Below are 15,914 nucleotides of genomic sequence, written 5' to 3' on the forward strand. Positions count from 1 at the left end.
GATAATCCTTTCCTCTAAAAACCTTTTTCTTTCAAATACGCCCATCACCAGGTTAGCAAAACCTGGGGCACATTTTGTCCCCATTACGGTCCCTAATGCCTTCTTGTATACACTTGATTGTAGGAAAAAATAATTGTTGTTTAAAATGAATGAAATTGCCTCTGAAATAATTTTTTATGTTGTATTGGCATCAAAGGATCTTCTTCTAGGGTTTTAGTTATTGCTTCGACCCCTAAGGTATGTGGAATATTAGAGTATAATGACTCCACATCTAGTGTACACCATACATATGTGTTGTCCCATTTAACCTCTTAGTGACCAAGCTTTTTTGCTTTTTTCCATTTTTGTTTTTTCCTCCTCCCTTTTAAAAAATCGTAGCTCCTTTATTTATCCATTGACGTCTCTGCATGAGGGCTTGTTTATTGCGGGATGAATTGTATTTTTCAATGGTACTATTTATTGTACCATATAATGTACTGAAAAACTTTTTAAAAATTCTAAGCGGAGAGAAATGGAAAAAAAACGTCATTCTACCATCTTTCGGTGCATCTTGTTTCTACGGCGCACAAACTGCAACAAAAAAGACCCGCTATGTTTATTCTAAGGGTCATTACGATTACTACGATACCAAACTGATATAGTTTTTATTTTGCTATACTATGTGTATTTTTTGTAAAGATATTTAATTTAAAAAAAAATAATTCTGTGTCCATTTTCTGCGCACAATAACTTTTTTATTTTTCTGTCGACATAGTTATGTGAGGGCTCATTTTATGCAGTATGGAATATTAAGTGACAACCCGTGTGAAATTTTCCCTTATACTCTCCCAATCACGGGCCTCCTCTCTGTCACCCTATTGTCTGTCGGCCAATCGCAGTGCTGTTGCCATATGGTAGAATGGCCAATGGATGGAGCTGCTGAGAGAACAACGGGCCCTGATGACTCAGGGGCCAAAAATGGAGGTCCAGCTGTATCCCTGGGTTGAACTGCCCCACAGCACGTGCTGGACTTCTCAACAGCAGTGCCAAAGAGATGCCAGCAAGCTGCTAAGGTGCATCGACCGAGCAAGAATAGGCTATGGCCCCCAGGACTGTGTAAGATTAGGTCCCTAGTCGGAGTGTGGAGGTCATGGACTCACTGTGACTGTGATGACACCAGTGTAAAGAGTCCAATATGGTGCCAGCAGTTTATGTAAGGCCTTGTGGGAAAGTTGATGGGTTATTTGTTAGGTGATAGTTTCATATACCGTTAAGGTGTAATAGATGTCATGAGGTATGCCATTGATGAAAAAAGTATACCTAGTAGCTGTAAAGAAAAAGAGTACTGTTGCTTTAAGAGAGTTCATTACGTAGCAATAAAGTACCCCAACCCTATGGAGCGAAATATTGTTTATTATGCAGCAGTTCAGTAAAGTTATTTTTGTAACACATGTGCCGCCTCTGCCTGTCAGTTGCTGCGCCATCCTGAAGCTGCGTCATGCCACCACCCGAGACAAAAACAATAATTATTTTTGTGTGCAGCATCTATGGATTTAATATGTATGTAAAGTTTAGTAAATATGTATTTTATTAGTGAGAAATAATCAACCACAATTAGGGTATACATCATTCCTCGGTACAGATAGTAAACCAGCAACCTCAAAATTCATGAAGAGGAGGGCATATTTGTGGCCCGTTTGCCAAGAAAAAAAACTATTTTCTTTCATCTGCAGAACTCAAGACTACAGAATAATCAGAACAGGTGTGAAAGTATTAAAGGGGTTATCCAGGAAGCACCCCTGTGTAGCGAACGGTGCTCGTAATTGCAAGTGCATCTCTCATTGAAATCAATGGGAGCTTCGCTTGTAATTGCAGGCTGAGGTCCCACTGATTTGGATGAGAGCTTTGCTTGCAATTACGAGTGCCGGCCGTTACCCAGGGGCCGAAGCAGTGTCTCCGCTCCGACCCTGGGGTATCCTGGCAGCTGCTGTCTGGATAACCCCTTTAAGGTGATCTGTCAAACTTGTCATTCATGGGTTAACACAACTTTAAGGGCCTATTTACATAAACAGATTTGCACTACGTCTTACGCATGCAAAATTTACATGCGCAATACGCAGTGAATAAAACCCATGATTTTAATGGGTTCGGTCACGTGCGTCTTTTGCGCACACATCTTGGATTGCACAAAACGCAGCCTATTCTATTTTTGTGCATATTGCCTAACAAAATAGCACATATTAAACTTAATTGCCTATTGAAATCAATGGGAGCATGCTTGTGTGGTTTCTTGAATGCAGAAATACTCAGGCCATGCATGTACAGAAAAATACAGTAAAATGCGCACATGTGCACGAAAAAACGCAATGCCCATCTCGTAAAAAATGCTTACACCCATATGTGAAGCTGGTCTAAGTCTGAAACTCAAAGCAGCACAGAGCTGACAGAGCTATTCTTGGTAGTGGGGGAGTTTGAACATTCCCTAGAGAAGATATTTAATTATTGTATCCGCATTCTTGTTCTCTTATCAGAAAAAGCCAAAAAAATATGTATTCATTCGGAAGCATTTTGCCACTTTTACACAAGCTGATTCTCGTTTGAACAAGCACATGATGTTGCCACTAATTTGTTCGCGCTCATGCAGCCTGTTTAGACAGGCAGATCATCGTTGAAAATTATTCACTTCGCGCTCAGTGCTTCACGTTCCATGTGTAACACTGAGCAGGGAGCGTTTAACCGGAACAAGAAGTGAACGAACCGCCAACGATTTTTATGCCGGCTGTAAGTGAACGTCTGACAAGAAGTGTACGATTCTCATTAGTCATTCAGTTGATGGATCGCGTTTAGACGTAACGAAAATCGTTCATTTGAGCGACAAGCGTTGGGTGTAAATGGGCTGTTTGGCTTTTGTAGGACTTGCCTCTTTTACAGCAATAAGGAGTAACTTAAGGCTCATTTACACGAGCAGATAATCGCTCAAAGATCGCTCAAACAACAGTTTGAGAGACAGCTTTGAGCAATTATTTTGCATAAAAATTAATTGGTATTTAAATAGCTTCTCAGCTATTTAAATACCAATTAGATGTGCAAATGAAGCCTTCCCTGAATGCAGCTAATAGCCCAAGGCTATTATCCGCGCTCAGATCCTTTGTTCTCCACGGGAGAAACAATGCTATCAGCACTCCCCCGTGGAGAACTACTGATAAACGTGAGGGACGATTTTCAGGTTAGCTTGATTTTAAGGATCAGCAAAAAGTGCCCGAAAAGCGGGTGCCCCGCGCCTATTTACACGCTCCGGTTATCGCTAAAATGATCGCCGATTTGCACATTTTTAGCGATAATCGTCCAGTGTAAATGGGCCTTTAGGTGCTGGTCCATTGTGATGGACATTCTACTTTCTTTTGTCCTGATTTGCATGATAAATAAAGCTCAATGGGTTGGGCTCATTAGAAAGAGCACTGCGGTGACTTCATACAGTTCATGTCTCTTGTCCTTTACCCGAAGATCGTTGTTCATTAATTTGGATACATGAGAGAACTCAGAACTCGCTAGCCGTATTGCCGATTCTAAATTTTAAGGAATACTCCAACACATCGAAAAAGCAGGAAAATAGTACCTTGAAAGGGGTTTTCCATCCAAAATAATATTGATGGCCTATCTGCAGAATAGGTCATCAATAGGTAATCATCTGGGGTCCACCGCTTGGGACCCCAGCTGATCAGACGTGCAGTGTCAATGTCGCGAGTGCCAGAGTGGAAGATTTATGCATTCACTTCTATGGGCTATTTGTGTGCTTATTATGCAAGATAAGACATGCTACTTTTTTCACACGACCGACAGTTGCGTGGAAAATACGCAGCTGTGAATGAACCTATTGAAATCAATGGGTTCTATTCATTGCATAGTAAGGACGTAAAAAATATGTGCATAATATATTGTATATATAGATGTGTGAACAAGGCCTAAGGGATATAGAATGTGTCTGAGACTTCATCTTCCTTGGCCCAAAAACTGTCCAGGCTGGAGAATCTATGCTAGAGATAAAACGTAGGATAGCATTGGGGCAAATCGCAATGCTATACACGGACAAAAGTACAGCAACTAAACACAGTTGTTCTGGCGAAAGTTGCAGCGTATGCCCTGGATGGTAAGAGTAACAAACAGAAAAGTCCTAAATCGTGTAATCGGGTTTTTAAAACATTTTTTCAATGACAAAATCTTGCTTTTCAATGACACTCACAGGACGTCAAAGGTTTATATATATTGATATAGTCAATGGTAACCTGCTGATTATCTTGTAAGTATTCTTTAAAGTTTTAGTTTACTTCATAATATCAACATTTTTCATTAGGGCTACAATACACGAAGTGAAACATATTAGGCTATTCAGTCCTTAGTTAAAGGGGTTGTCCCGCGGCAGCAAGTGGGTCTATACACTTCTGTATGGCCATATTAATGCACTTTGTAATGTACATTGTGCATTAATTATGAGCCATACAGAAGTTATAAGAAGTTTTTCACTTACCTGCTCCGTTGCTAGCGTCCTCGTTCCCATGGAGCCGACTAATTTTCGCCGTCTAATGGCCAAATTAGCCGCGCTTGCGCAGTCCGGGTCTTCTTCTGTTCTCAATGGGGCTCCGTGTACCTCTGTGTAGCTCCGCCCCGTCACGTGCCAATTCCAGCCAATCAGGAGGCTGGAATCGGCAATGGACCGCACAGAAGCCCTGCGGTCCACGGAGGGAGAAGATGCCGGCGGCCATCTTCAGCCGGTAAGTAAGAAGTCACCGGAGCGCGGGGATTCAGGTAAGCGCTGTGCGGATTTTTCTTTAGGTCCCTGCATCGGGGTTGTCTCGCGCCGAACGGGGGGGGGGGGGGGGGGGTTTGAAAAAAAAAAAAAACGTTTCGGCGCAGGACAACCCCTTTAAAGAAAACAAAAAAAGTTACCCAAATTGGAATTGCACAGATTAACAGTCTTTGGAAAGTTCAAACATCTCATTGTTTATTTTGTCAACATGAACTACCATTTGTCTTAAGTCTAAACGAATTTGATTTAGCCAGCAATGTGAAGTTTTTCTTGTTTTCAGCTCTCAGCGCCATTTCATTAGCTTCTTTTATCATTGTCTGGATGGCATTTTCAAGATCCAACTTTCTTTTCTTCAATGACTTTAATTTCTCAGTTTTCGCAGATCTTTTCTTGGAGTCTTCATTTTTTTTCTTCTTTTGGTCATCTATATAGTTTTGGTACCTCATTCTCACAGGTCGGACATATGACAGAAGTTCTTTGGTCATGGGAACATCATGGACATGGACACTTTTTAGTTCATCACAAACCAAACGCAGAGCTACTAAACTTTGCTCTTTGAGGTTTTCCACAATTACATTCATATTTATAGAAAATCCTCTTTTAACTGAGGCCTGACCATGGGATAAGGTTAAGACCAACTTAATCACTTTCCACAACTGGGAAAATTGCTTCATAGTCCCAATAATGTCATAGTAGAAGGAATCTATCTTGTCTTTAGACCTTTCAAACTTGCTGAACTATGTTGTAGGGCACTCTGAAAAAAGCAGCTTTAGTTTCAATAGAGCACTATCACAGTTTACTGGGAGCATAATTTTCCTCTTCTGAAGCTCCTGTAGCAACTTTGTGAAAATCTCAATGGTCTTTGACTTATCGGCTACCATTGATGTTCAAGACATCTGGATAATGTGACAACTGTATATGTTAAGGGGTTCTTGTCTCTGATTTTCTTTACTAGAGCCTTCAAAAACTTTTGGCATTCCAATTTAATAACAGACACTTCTATTTCATTAACACTACAACAGAATTAAATTAAATGAGTTTGCCAAAAGTTTTTTTTAACACACTTTACTCTCAGGTAGAAAACAACTTGTAATATTTTGACAAACCAGCTTGTTTGATTCTGTCGATCACCCAACCATCCTCCCATCTTTAGCATATGAACTGCAGTCAATTAACTTAAATATAAGAAAAAGTAATCTCTCAGGGATACAGGTGAAAAAAGCACCGATTCGACTCTTAGCAAGACTCAAAAAAAATTCCATGACAAAAATCAGAAAATTCCATGGTATCTCCAGGTATTCTATCACTTTCATCAATTTCCTGGTTTTCCATGACACGTATGAACCCTGTAATATATCACTGGAGGGTCAAGATGACCAGACTCACGTATTTTGGCCATGTAATGCGAGCAAAAGCACTAGGAAAATCTATAATGCTTGGACAGATCAGTGAAAAAAAAAGACCCGGGTGCTAAAGGACACGATGGCTGATACTGTCAGAGCTGATACTGGCATGGATATTGCACAACTGAAAGAAGCATTGCAAAACCAAAAAACATGGAGGGAGCTCGCCTTTAGCGTTGCCGAGGGCCGTGAATGAATAAATGGATAACAACAACATAAAAAAAGGTTTTTTTTGTTTTTTTTTAAAGGGAACCTGTTGTGACCTTTGAGCAAATGTTCGTTGTGGTGAACATAATCAACTTATGGTAGCTGTATTCCGTGTCCCTGTCTGTCCACATCAGAGTTGTAAAAGAAGGTCAAATAGGTGGCTGAAGATTAGGAAGGACAGTCATATCTAGGCATTTGGTCTATAGTATACAGTTTGACTTGAATGTTTTGCAAGCTGCCTCTGACTTGCAACTTCATCAAGTTCACCGAGTAGTCCATTAGCAGATAAGTCTCTCAAAATGATTCCTTTGATGCTCTGTCATGCATCTCATTTTGCAAGCAGTGTTTTGTCCAATGTAATCATACTCATCCGGTGTGTTTTCAAGCGGTTTGCCAATAGTCCATCTTGTCTGTGTAGTTCCCTTAGCTCTTTTGCATGGATCGGGTGGTGTGTTGAGATGGTCATAACACAGAGGAAGGGATTGATGTGGCGCTCTGTTTAGGGGTGTTGATGACTTCTCTCTCCGTCACTATGTTCTGTGGAAAATAATGGAAGTCAGTTGAGTAAATAAATCACTTACGGAAATTATTGTAATGAGCTCTTTCAAGTATAGCTGTCAATGAACTTACACTGAAGTACAGATGGAGGTTTTGTAGCATATATCCAAAAAGAGGATGGATACCTGGTTTTACTGCCCCATGTGCCCATTCCAAGCTGCCCACTGTAACTACCAGCTTTGAAACGTACCATATGGGTTTTGGTTATTAATTTCATCTAGCATTCAGGGAACACCAAAAAGGGTTGTGGTGGGTGGGTGGTGTCTTTTAAAAGCAGTCAAATTATTCATTTTTTTTTAACTTCGCTTGTGTGTTCCAAGTAGGGGGAAATTCTTTTGGATTTTTTTTTCAAAGTTTTACCCCTTATAATTTCTTTCAGCATTTGTTGGACAATACATTTCAGGACTTGATCAATCAATAAGTAACCTTCAAGGTGAGGGCATTCTTTTTAGGGGCACATTTAATTCATATTTTCTGTTCAATTTCTGGGCTTTACAAATAGATAAGAATTATTTTAGGAGAGGTTCTTGACAGTGAAACAAATTGTACCCCTTATGATTTTTAAACATATTTGGGGCACAATTAATTCCAGAACTTGATCACTCAAAAGCAAAATATTTATGATTAAGCCTTCCATTCTTCTATTCCAGTATATGAATCCCAAAAATGTAAAAAAATAAATAAATTGGCATTACATTTAAAGAGATTTTCCAGGCAAAGGTTATTGATCAGCTATCCTGAGGACCCTGCCTAGCCAGCAATTCGGGCGACCGCTATCAGTACCACAGCACACAGGGTATTGAGTGGAAGCAGATCGCTCTGACTATAGTGTAGTGGCCATTGTTGGTAGTTGCAGGCGCTTCCTTTATGATTTTAATGAGGGCAGCTAAAAAAAATATGCAATATATTTTTTTGGTTACCAAGTCTCCAAGGAAACAATTGAAGAAAATTGATAAAGTTGTATGAACTTGAAAATGTTACCAATAGAAACTACAGGTTGCACTGTAAAAAAAGAGTCCTCACACAGCCCTATTGACAGAAAAATTGAGATTACTTACCAATAATCAGTTTTTCATGAGCCCATGACAGCAAACTAATCATAAATCTTGAAAAAAGGGAGGGAATATTGAGGTGCTGTCATGGGCTCATGGAAAACAGATTACTGGTAATTGTTGAAGCATCTTCATTCCAAAAGGTAATTGATCCTCAGTTTAGAGATCCAGTCTGCAATGCTTTAAAAGTATTCTGAGAGCACCAAGTAGCAGCTCTGCCGATTTGATCAATAGATACAGAAGCTCTCTCTGCCCAGGATGCAGAAACTGCAATTACTAAAAAGCTCCAAATCCTGAAGGTGCATCATTCCCTGCAGATGAATAAACTGATCTCATTGTGAAAACAATCCATCTGCTCAAAGTTCTGCTAGACACTTTTTGGACTTTGTTATCCCCTTGAAACTGTACAAACAGTTAAGAAGACTTCCTAAAAGATTTATTAACTTCTAGATATCTGATTAGACATCTTCTAACATCAAGCAAATTAAGTTGACATTGCAGTTGCATTGTCCGAAAATATTTTTACATATCTCCCTGCAATTTTTTGTATGGACTGGAACATTGCCAAAAGCATAGCCATCAATTTCCTTGCATTTTGGGAATCTTTCTGCCACGATGGATCCCACCAATCCAGAATACGATGACCTTCCAGATGGGTAACCCATTCCCCGAGGAAGATCCTCCTATCATTACTACAATGCACCCCTTTCTCTATATCTGTAGGCAATGGCCACCAACAAAAGGGAATTTTTTACTGAACTGGAGATACTGAACTTTTGGTCCAGGAAGGAAGATCCAAAATTTGAAGCTGGAGTGTCTGGAATGGAAATGCACCCAACTCACAGCAAGAGTACAAAACGTCAGTAGACCCAGAACAGTCATAGCCTGAGAGAAAATTTTCCTAGAGTCCACTAAATTCACGCATCTCTGCTTTAACAACTGAGCCTTCTCCTCATGTTGAAGGCATAACTGCCCTCAGGAGGAATCCTAGAAACCTGCATCTCGTCTTTGGAACTAGGGAAGATTTTTCTCAGTTTATGTTCCAACCTACATTGGACATTATTGATAGAACCCTCTGAATCGGAGCTTTCAGAATCTGCACTTCCTGGGAGGAGAGGAAGTCCATACTGTATCCATCTTTTATCCAAAGTCTTACCAAAATCTTTTTCCAAGCCTGAAAATAGAGGAAAAGACAACCTGTAACCTGGTGTCATTGTTGGTTTCTATTGGTAGAGTCAGATTGTTTATTAAACATGAAACCCTTGCTTTAATTACATCGAAATTTCCAGGATCTATTCCAAGATTTCATCCAATGCTTGTCCAAATAAAAACTCACCCTGGCAAGAAACCGCGCATAACCTAGCTTTTAAAGCTAAATCCGCAGTCCAGTATTTAAGCCTTAAGGCTCTTCTTGCTGAATTAGATAAAGCTGCTGCTTTGGCACCAAATCTCAATGCATCAGCAGATGCATCTGAAATAAAATCAATTGCCTTGGTCACATAGGAAAAGATTCTAGGATCTGTTCCATAGGGATTTTATTAATAATTCGAGATTCTAGCTGATCTAACCATATTTTAAGCGATCGTGCTACAGGGGTGGCTCCAAAACATTGTTTTCTCAAACCCTTTTTTGGAATATCCCTAAAACCCTATAACAAAACAAAAAAATGTCATCCCCTCTTACCACACCAGATTACCATGAAGCTTTCCTCGGCTGGATCCTAGTGTTTAGAGTGCTGATTAGCATCACCATTGTTCTGCATGCTGCTGGGTATAGGTGTAAGTGTGTGTTCTAATATAATGTGCTGGCTGGGACCCTCCTCTCCTTTTGGTGCCTGTCAGAGACAAATAATGCCTTTAAGAAAGGATGACTTCATGCCGCCGAAATTCGCACCCCAACAAGCCACACCCCCAGAAGCCACATCAGTACTGTGCTCCCAGAGGGCACAGCGGAATATAAGTAGGTCACTTAACTGGAACTTCCGATCTGCCACTACACTGGAGCCACAGCCACAGAGGAAGGGTAGCCTATAGAAGGAACGTGTAAGGCAGCAAAATAACATGTAGCGACTCATCGGAGCCTCTGCATAGAGCAATGAACAGGTCCCTAGAGGTGAGGGAGGGGTCAGTATCCACCACAGGGGACGACAGGAGAAGCAGTCTTATCAGCAGCACCATGCTGGGACTTAGCCTGAACTAGGAACCTTTGAGCAGAAAGGAACATCCAAGAAATAAAACAATCTACCTGCCCCTTGAACAAGAAACAGGAACTGAGGATATTGGGGGTATTCCTGCCTTGAAGTGATCTGGAAGGTTCCCGTTTCCTGCCTGGATGTGATGAGGTCTCTCACAGATGCGGTCATGGTCGTAAGAGTAGAGAAAGTTATGATTTTTTTTCAAAGTGGCAATGCCAGACCTGCGGAAAATGACCTGGACATAGAAGCATCAATGACCCCTGACCATGGAAGGGTTAAGAGATATTGTAAGACCAGTCACTATGGAAAATGAACTTGTCGTTATAACCCTGACGTAACAATGTATTCAAACATAAGAATAGGGCCACAATTAGCATATCATATATTTTTATTGATGACTTTTTATTAAAACATGCAATTTTTACATTTTCCTGTTGAAATGGCATGCGATTTTCACGCCTGTGAAAACCACATATTCAGTTATACAATGCAATGTGTTTCTTGGTCCGATGTCTCACTTGCTATGTAAATCCAGCTTAATGATAACAATAAGAACAATTAAACCCAATCAATTCTTAGCTAGCATATCTCCAAATACAGAAGAAAAATTTTGATTAAAAAAATAAATAAAATTACATTTTTCTGACCCGCTTTGCATGAATTCCTGCAAAAACTATGGGATCAAGTAAAACAAAATGTATTTAAAAATTTGCCTTTTTCAAGATTCTGAAGACTCCGAAATTGCTCAAAAATGTAAACTAGATTTTCAAATGTGCTTCTAAAATAAAACAGATAGAAACACATATCTGTGAACAGTAAAAAATGTGAACAGTATGTATGTGACATGCTGCAGCTGGAAACTGAAAATTTTAAAAACGCTGGCAGTTTTTATTATATGCAAATCTTATTGGTCTACCTCTGCCTCCTAAATAAAGTACACTATGTGATGAAAAAGTAATGTCAGAATTCTTGGAATGTACTAATATTCTATAGTTACTTGCAGTTATAGCCTTGGCCACTAAGGCACAGACACGCTTGGTTGCTAAGGGGCTAATATTGTCCTTATACATGCTTGTGGAGAAACACTTTCATGCATGATCACATGAAATAGAACACACTTTTCTAAAGATAAATGGTTTTATTAAAATATCAAATTTGTGTAAAACAGAACATTTGTTTTCAACAATAACATAAGTTATTATTAAAATGTACAAATTTCTCTGTGAACAATTATGAATTAAAATGCTTAAAACTGAACTTCATTCAAAACCTGAACATACATTTTCGTTTTATTGCATCATCTAAGAAATTTTAAAACATTATCTTAATAAATTACCGCGGATTTCCATGCAATAGCAAATACTTTAGAGCAGTAGTCAAAGTTTTGCAACTTTGGCAGCAGGAAGTGCAGCTGTGTTGGTTGTCACTAATGAATCAAAAAGATTTTCCAACTAAAGATGTTTATTCCCTGTGCACATCTACGAGATGGACCATAAAATGTTTAATCGCAGCGGTCCAACCGTTGAGACTCCTAACAATGTCAAGAAAAGCGCACTTCAAATGCCCCGTGTGAATGTAGTGGCAGCGCACGTGTTCAACAGCTGCTACATTAACTTCTATAGGATGGATGTGAATAGAACAGCAAAATGTCTGATCAGACTTCCAGGGATTAGACATTTACCCCCTCCGTGTAAGTCGGGGACAAATATCTTTAGTGGGAAAATACTTAAAAGCAGTTGTCTGAGATCTATCCTATAAAAACCCAGCTCTCCATCATAAACCAACAAAGAATGCAAAATACAATTTTTCAGCAGCATAGACCTGACACTGAATTCAGTGAGGCAGGTAAAATGGACAGCCCACAGGATCCTGAAACTTGGATCCAAGTTAGCCCAAATATTGATGAAATACATAAAAATATCCAAGGATGCACTTTATTCCTCCATGACACAGTAATCAGCACAGCAACGTTTCGACCCTCTCACAGGTCTTTGTCAAGATGATAATACATTGATATAGACATACAGTATATACCATAAGTGTAATACAATTACCAAATGAAGAAAGACAACACCCAATATAAAACCTCCTCTAGGCAGGTGTCTCCTATCAACAGAGTGCTGCAAATGCAGGGCACAGGCATCCATACAGCTCCAAGGAGGAGCTGTATGAACAATAGAGGAGGAAAAAGGAGGAAGAGGCGGAGGGTGGGAAGGGAAATGGGGGAAGGAAAGAAAGGGGAAGTGGGGAAAAAATGAAGATGGAAAGGAGTAGGAAGAAAGCAGGGAAGAAGAGGGGGGAGGGGGAACAGAAAGGAAAGGGGAAAAATGAAGAGGAAGAAGGTAGGAAAAAAGGGGAACGCACGGAAAGGACCACCATCACATCACTTAGGTAACAATTAATTTCTGCACATATAGAATAGAGTGTGTATAGAAGGTTTGAAGGATGGAGAATAAATGCCAATGCACCCCCACATGCCAATCAACTCTGGAAAAGAAGCTAGAGAAAACATTTAAAATCAACAATAAAAAGGTTTTTTTGTATATTGCATATATACCAGTTGAAGCAGGATAGAAATGAGAGTCAAGGTAGATATAAGGCAGGACATTATACTCTAAATTTAAGCCTTGTGCGAAAAGAGTATGTAGTGTAAAAATCCATCCTAATTCCCTTTTTTTAATAGTTTAACTCGATTTCCTCCCCTGATATTCAAGAGGTATGTGATCAATCACCCTAAATCTAAGTTGGTTAACCGCATCTCCCTACTCTAAAAAGTTTTTCTGGATCGTTGGGTCCTTATTCCCTGTGCGAATTGTACTTTTGTGTTTCACAATGCGTGTTTTAATTTCTATAGTCATTTCTCCCACATAAAGGAGACCACACGGGCATGTGATGATGTATATCACAAAGGATGATGTACAGGTATATCTATCATGAATGCGAAAAGTTTCACCAGTAAGGCCTTAGTCACACGGGAGTTTTTTCCCGCGATTTGCAGATCGCATGACGGATGCGCATCCGCAAATCGCGTGACCGGGGCCGAAAAATTGCCCGAAAAAACTGCTCCTAGCCGCGTTTCAATAGAAACGGGCCGGAGCAGTTCAGCGCTGTCCAGCGCATTGAATTCAATGGAGCCGGCAATACAGCCGGCTCCATTGAAAGCAATGGGCTGCGGGTGATCTCACGATGAATTTTCGGGAAGGGCTTAAAAATATAAGCCCTTCCCTGAAATTCATCCAGAAATGTGTAAAAACAAATAAAATATATATATATATTATATATATTATATATATATATATATATATATATATATATATATATATATATATATATATATATATATATATATATATATATATATATATATATATATATATATACACACACACACTCACCTGGTCCCGGCAGACGGAGTCCAGCCACGGCCGGCCGGCAGTTCTCCTGAACTGCTCTGAGTAGTATTCAGCAGCCGGGGATTTAAAATCCCCGCCTGCTGAATGAGCTGCCTTTGATTGGTCACAGCCTCACCAATCAGAGGCAGCTCTCACTTACCCATTCATGAATTCATGAATGGGTGAGTGAGTGCTGCCTCTGATTGGCTCAGCGCAGGGACCAATCAGAGGCAGCACTCACTCACCCATTCATGAATGGGTAAGTGAGAGCTGCCTCTGATTATTTGAACAACATGACATCACAGGGGAGGACCCAAAGCGATGGTGGGTGCAGCGCACAGCGGAGAGAGGTGGGTATATGCCTATTTGTTATGTTAGTGCATGGGGAACAGGTTTTACAGAGAACATACAACTCTGATAACCCTTTTAAAATAATATAATAAAACATTGAAGGAAAGACTCCATATCATTTTCAAAGCTCCAGGCTTTTTTGTGGTTTCATGGCAGGAAAGTTGGGTTTTAAAAGGAAAAAAAAGAAGATCTTGCCCAACTCCTTTAACTGTTCAGTAACTGATAGTTTGTCATCAGTTATTAGCCAATTGCACTGTGCCCATCAATATGGCTGCACTTCCTGGTCTCACCTTCTGAAAAATGTTCAATGCAACGAAACAGAAAAATGGTAATACGTCTGGATGTTTAACAAACGATTGCAAGAATCTGGTAATTGCTCTAATACCTGATTAGCTAATATATGGACATTTTTGGGAGTTGGAAACCCTCTTGAAAAATAAGTTCACATTTACAAATATGGAAGACAAAAGTAACATTCAAGTCTCACTTCAGCTTTAAGATACCAATACTTTAACATTAGTGTTCCATAAAGACAACCTTTAAAACCAGCATATTTATTCTTTTACTTCCCAGTTGCAAAAAAACGCTATTCACTTCCAGAAATGGTGCAATTTTCTAAATAAATATCTGCTTTACTAAACAAAATAGAATGCTAGGTTTACATTAGATTGATAAAAAGAATGGTATAGCTAGGCTTTATTCATATCATGGATCATGTGGCAGGTCAGCGTCGGATTTTTTTCTATGCTAATCTGCCATAATAATCCATTGCAGAAATCTGAGGCTGTGAATTAGCTCTTATACTGCTTTAGCCATCATGTTAGAAACTAAAGATGAGATCAAATTCAAAACACTCACGTTTAACCCCTTGACTCCCCAGGATGTATATGTACATCCTAGGCGTGCAACTGTCTGACAGCCGTCCGCAACAGCCCTGATCAGCATTCATGCTGATCGCAGCAGCAAACACTTTAAATGTCACTGAAAGCGGCATTTAATTTCCTTGATCAGCGGTCCTGAACGGTCCCCCGTGATGAGATCGCGAGATGCCGTCTGGGTGTCATGGCAGCCTTCTGAGGCCTCCATGTATCTTTGCCCATTAAGACGAGTCTTAATACAATGTCGTCAGAAATACCATCGACTGCCATACTGAAGTTTTGAAATACACCAATTTAAAAAAAAAAATAAAAAAATCAAGTGCCTAGGAGTTCTCTGAATCATATGAAACTTTATATCTGTGATTGTAATGTTGATAAAAAGATAATTTATTGCCGAAAACTGAACGCTTGAAGGGAGGCTCTAGTACCCTGTTGGGCCGCCTCTAGCTTGGATGTAAGATGGGATACAGGTGGACTTGGAAAATTGTATGGTATCGTGTGGCATATTGGTTCACATTTGCTGTAACAGCCTTTAGATTGGGCAAGCTCATATAGGCTGTTGAAATTGGTGTCCCAGATGACACATGTTTTATGGGTAATAATCCGGCGACTGGGCAGCCTCAGAAGTGTGGTAATTTTGTAGAGGCCTTCCTGTGACACCCTTGCTGCGTGTTGCAAAACCTCTTGGAAGCCCTGCCATGAAAGGCAACACATGTGGCTTTAGGATGTCCTTTTTAGGTCCGCTCAGCGCATTAAAGCGCCACTTCTCAGAATGGACGCAAGTGTGTCCTTTTAAAGCTGGAAATGCTCACACAGGATATGCACTCACAACTTGCACCTCTCTAGGCAATGATGGAAGGACCCCTATCCCTTACTAATCAGGGAAAGTGGGGAACCCCTGCCTAAAAGTGGGGTAATCATCCCGATAAGGTTGGCCCCACTGTCTTTATCTGGGACCTGGCTATCCCTGATTAGAAACCTGGAGAAGTGCACAAAACACAGGACACAACACTGTTTACACGCAGTAGACACAGAACGGGACTGCACATAAAGCACATGTCTGGCCCCCTGCACAGACATAACACACAAGAAAATC

The sequence above is a fragment of the Eleutherodactylus coqui genome, chromosome 1, assembly GCF_035609145.1.
Source record: "Eleutherodactylus coqui strain aEleCoq1 chromosome 1, aEleCoq1.hap1, whole genome shotgun sequence".
NCBI classification, from domain to species: Eukaryota; Metazoa; Chordata; class Amphibia; order Anura; family Eleutherodactylidae; genus Eleutherodactylus; species Eleutherodactylus coqui.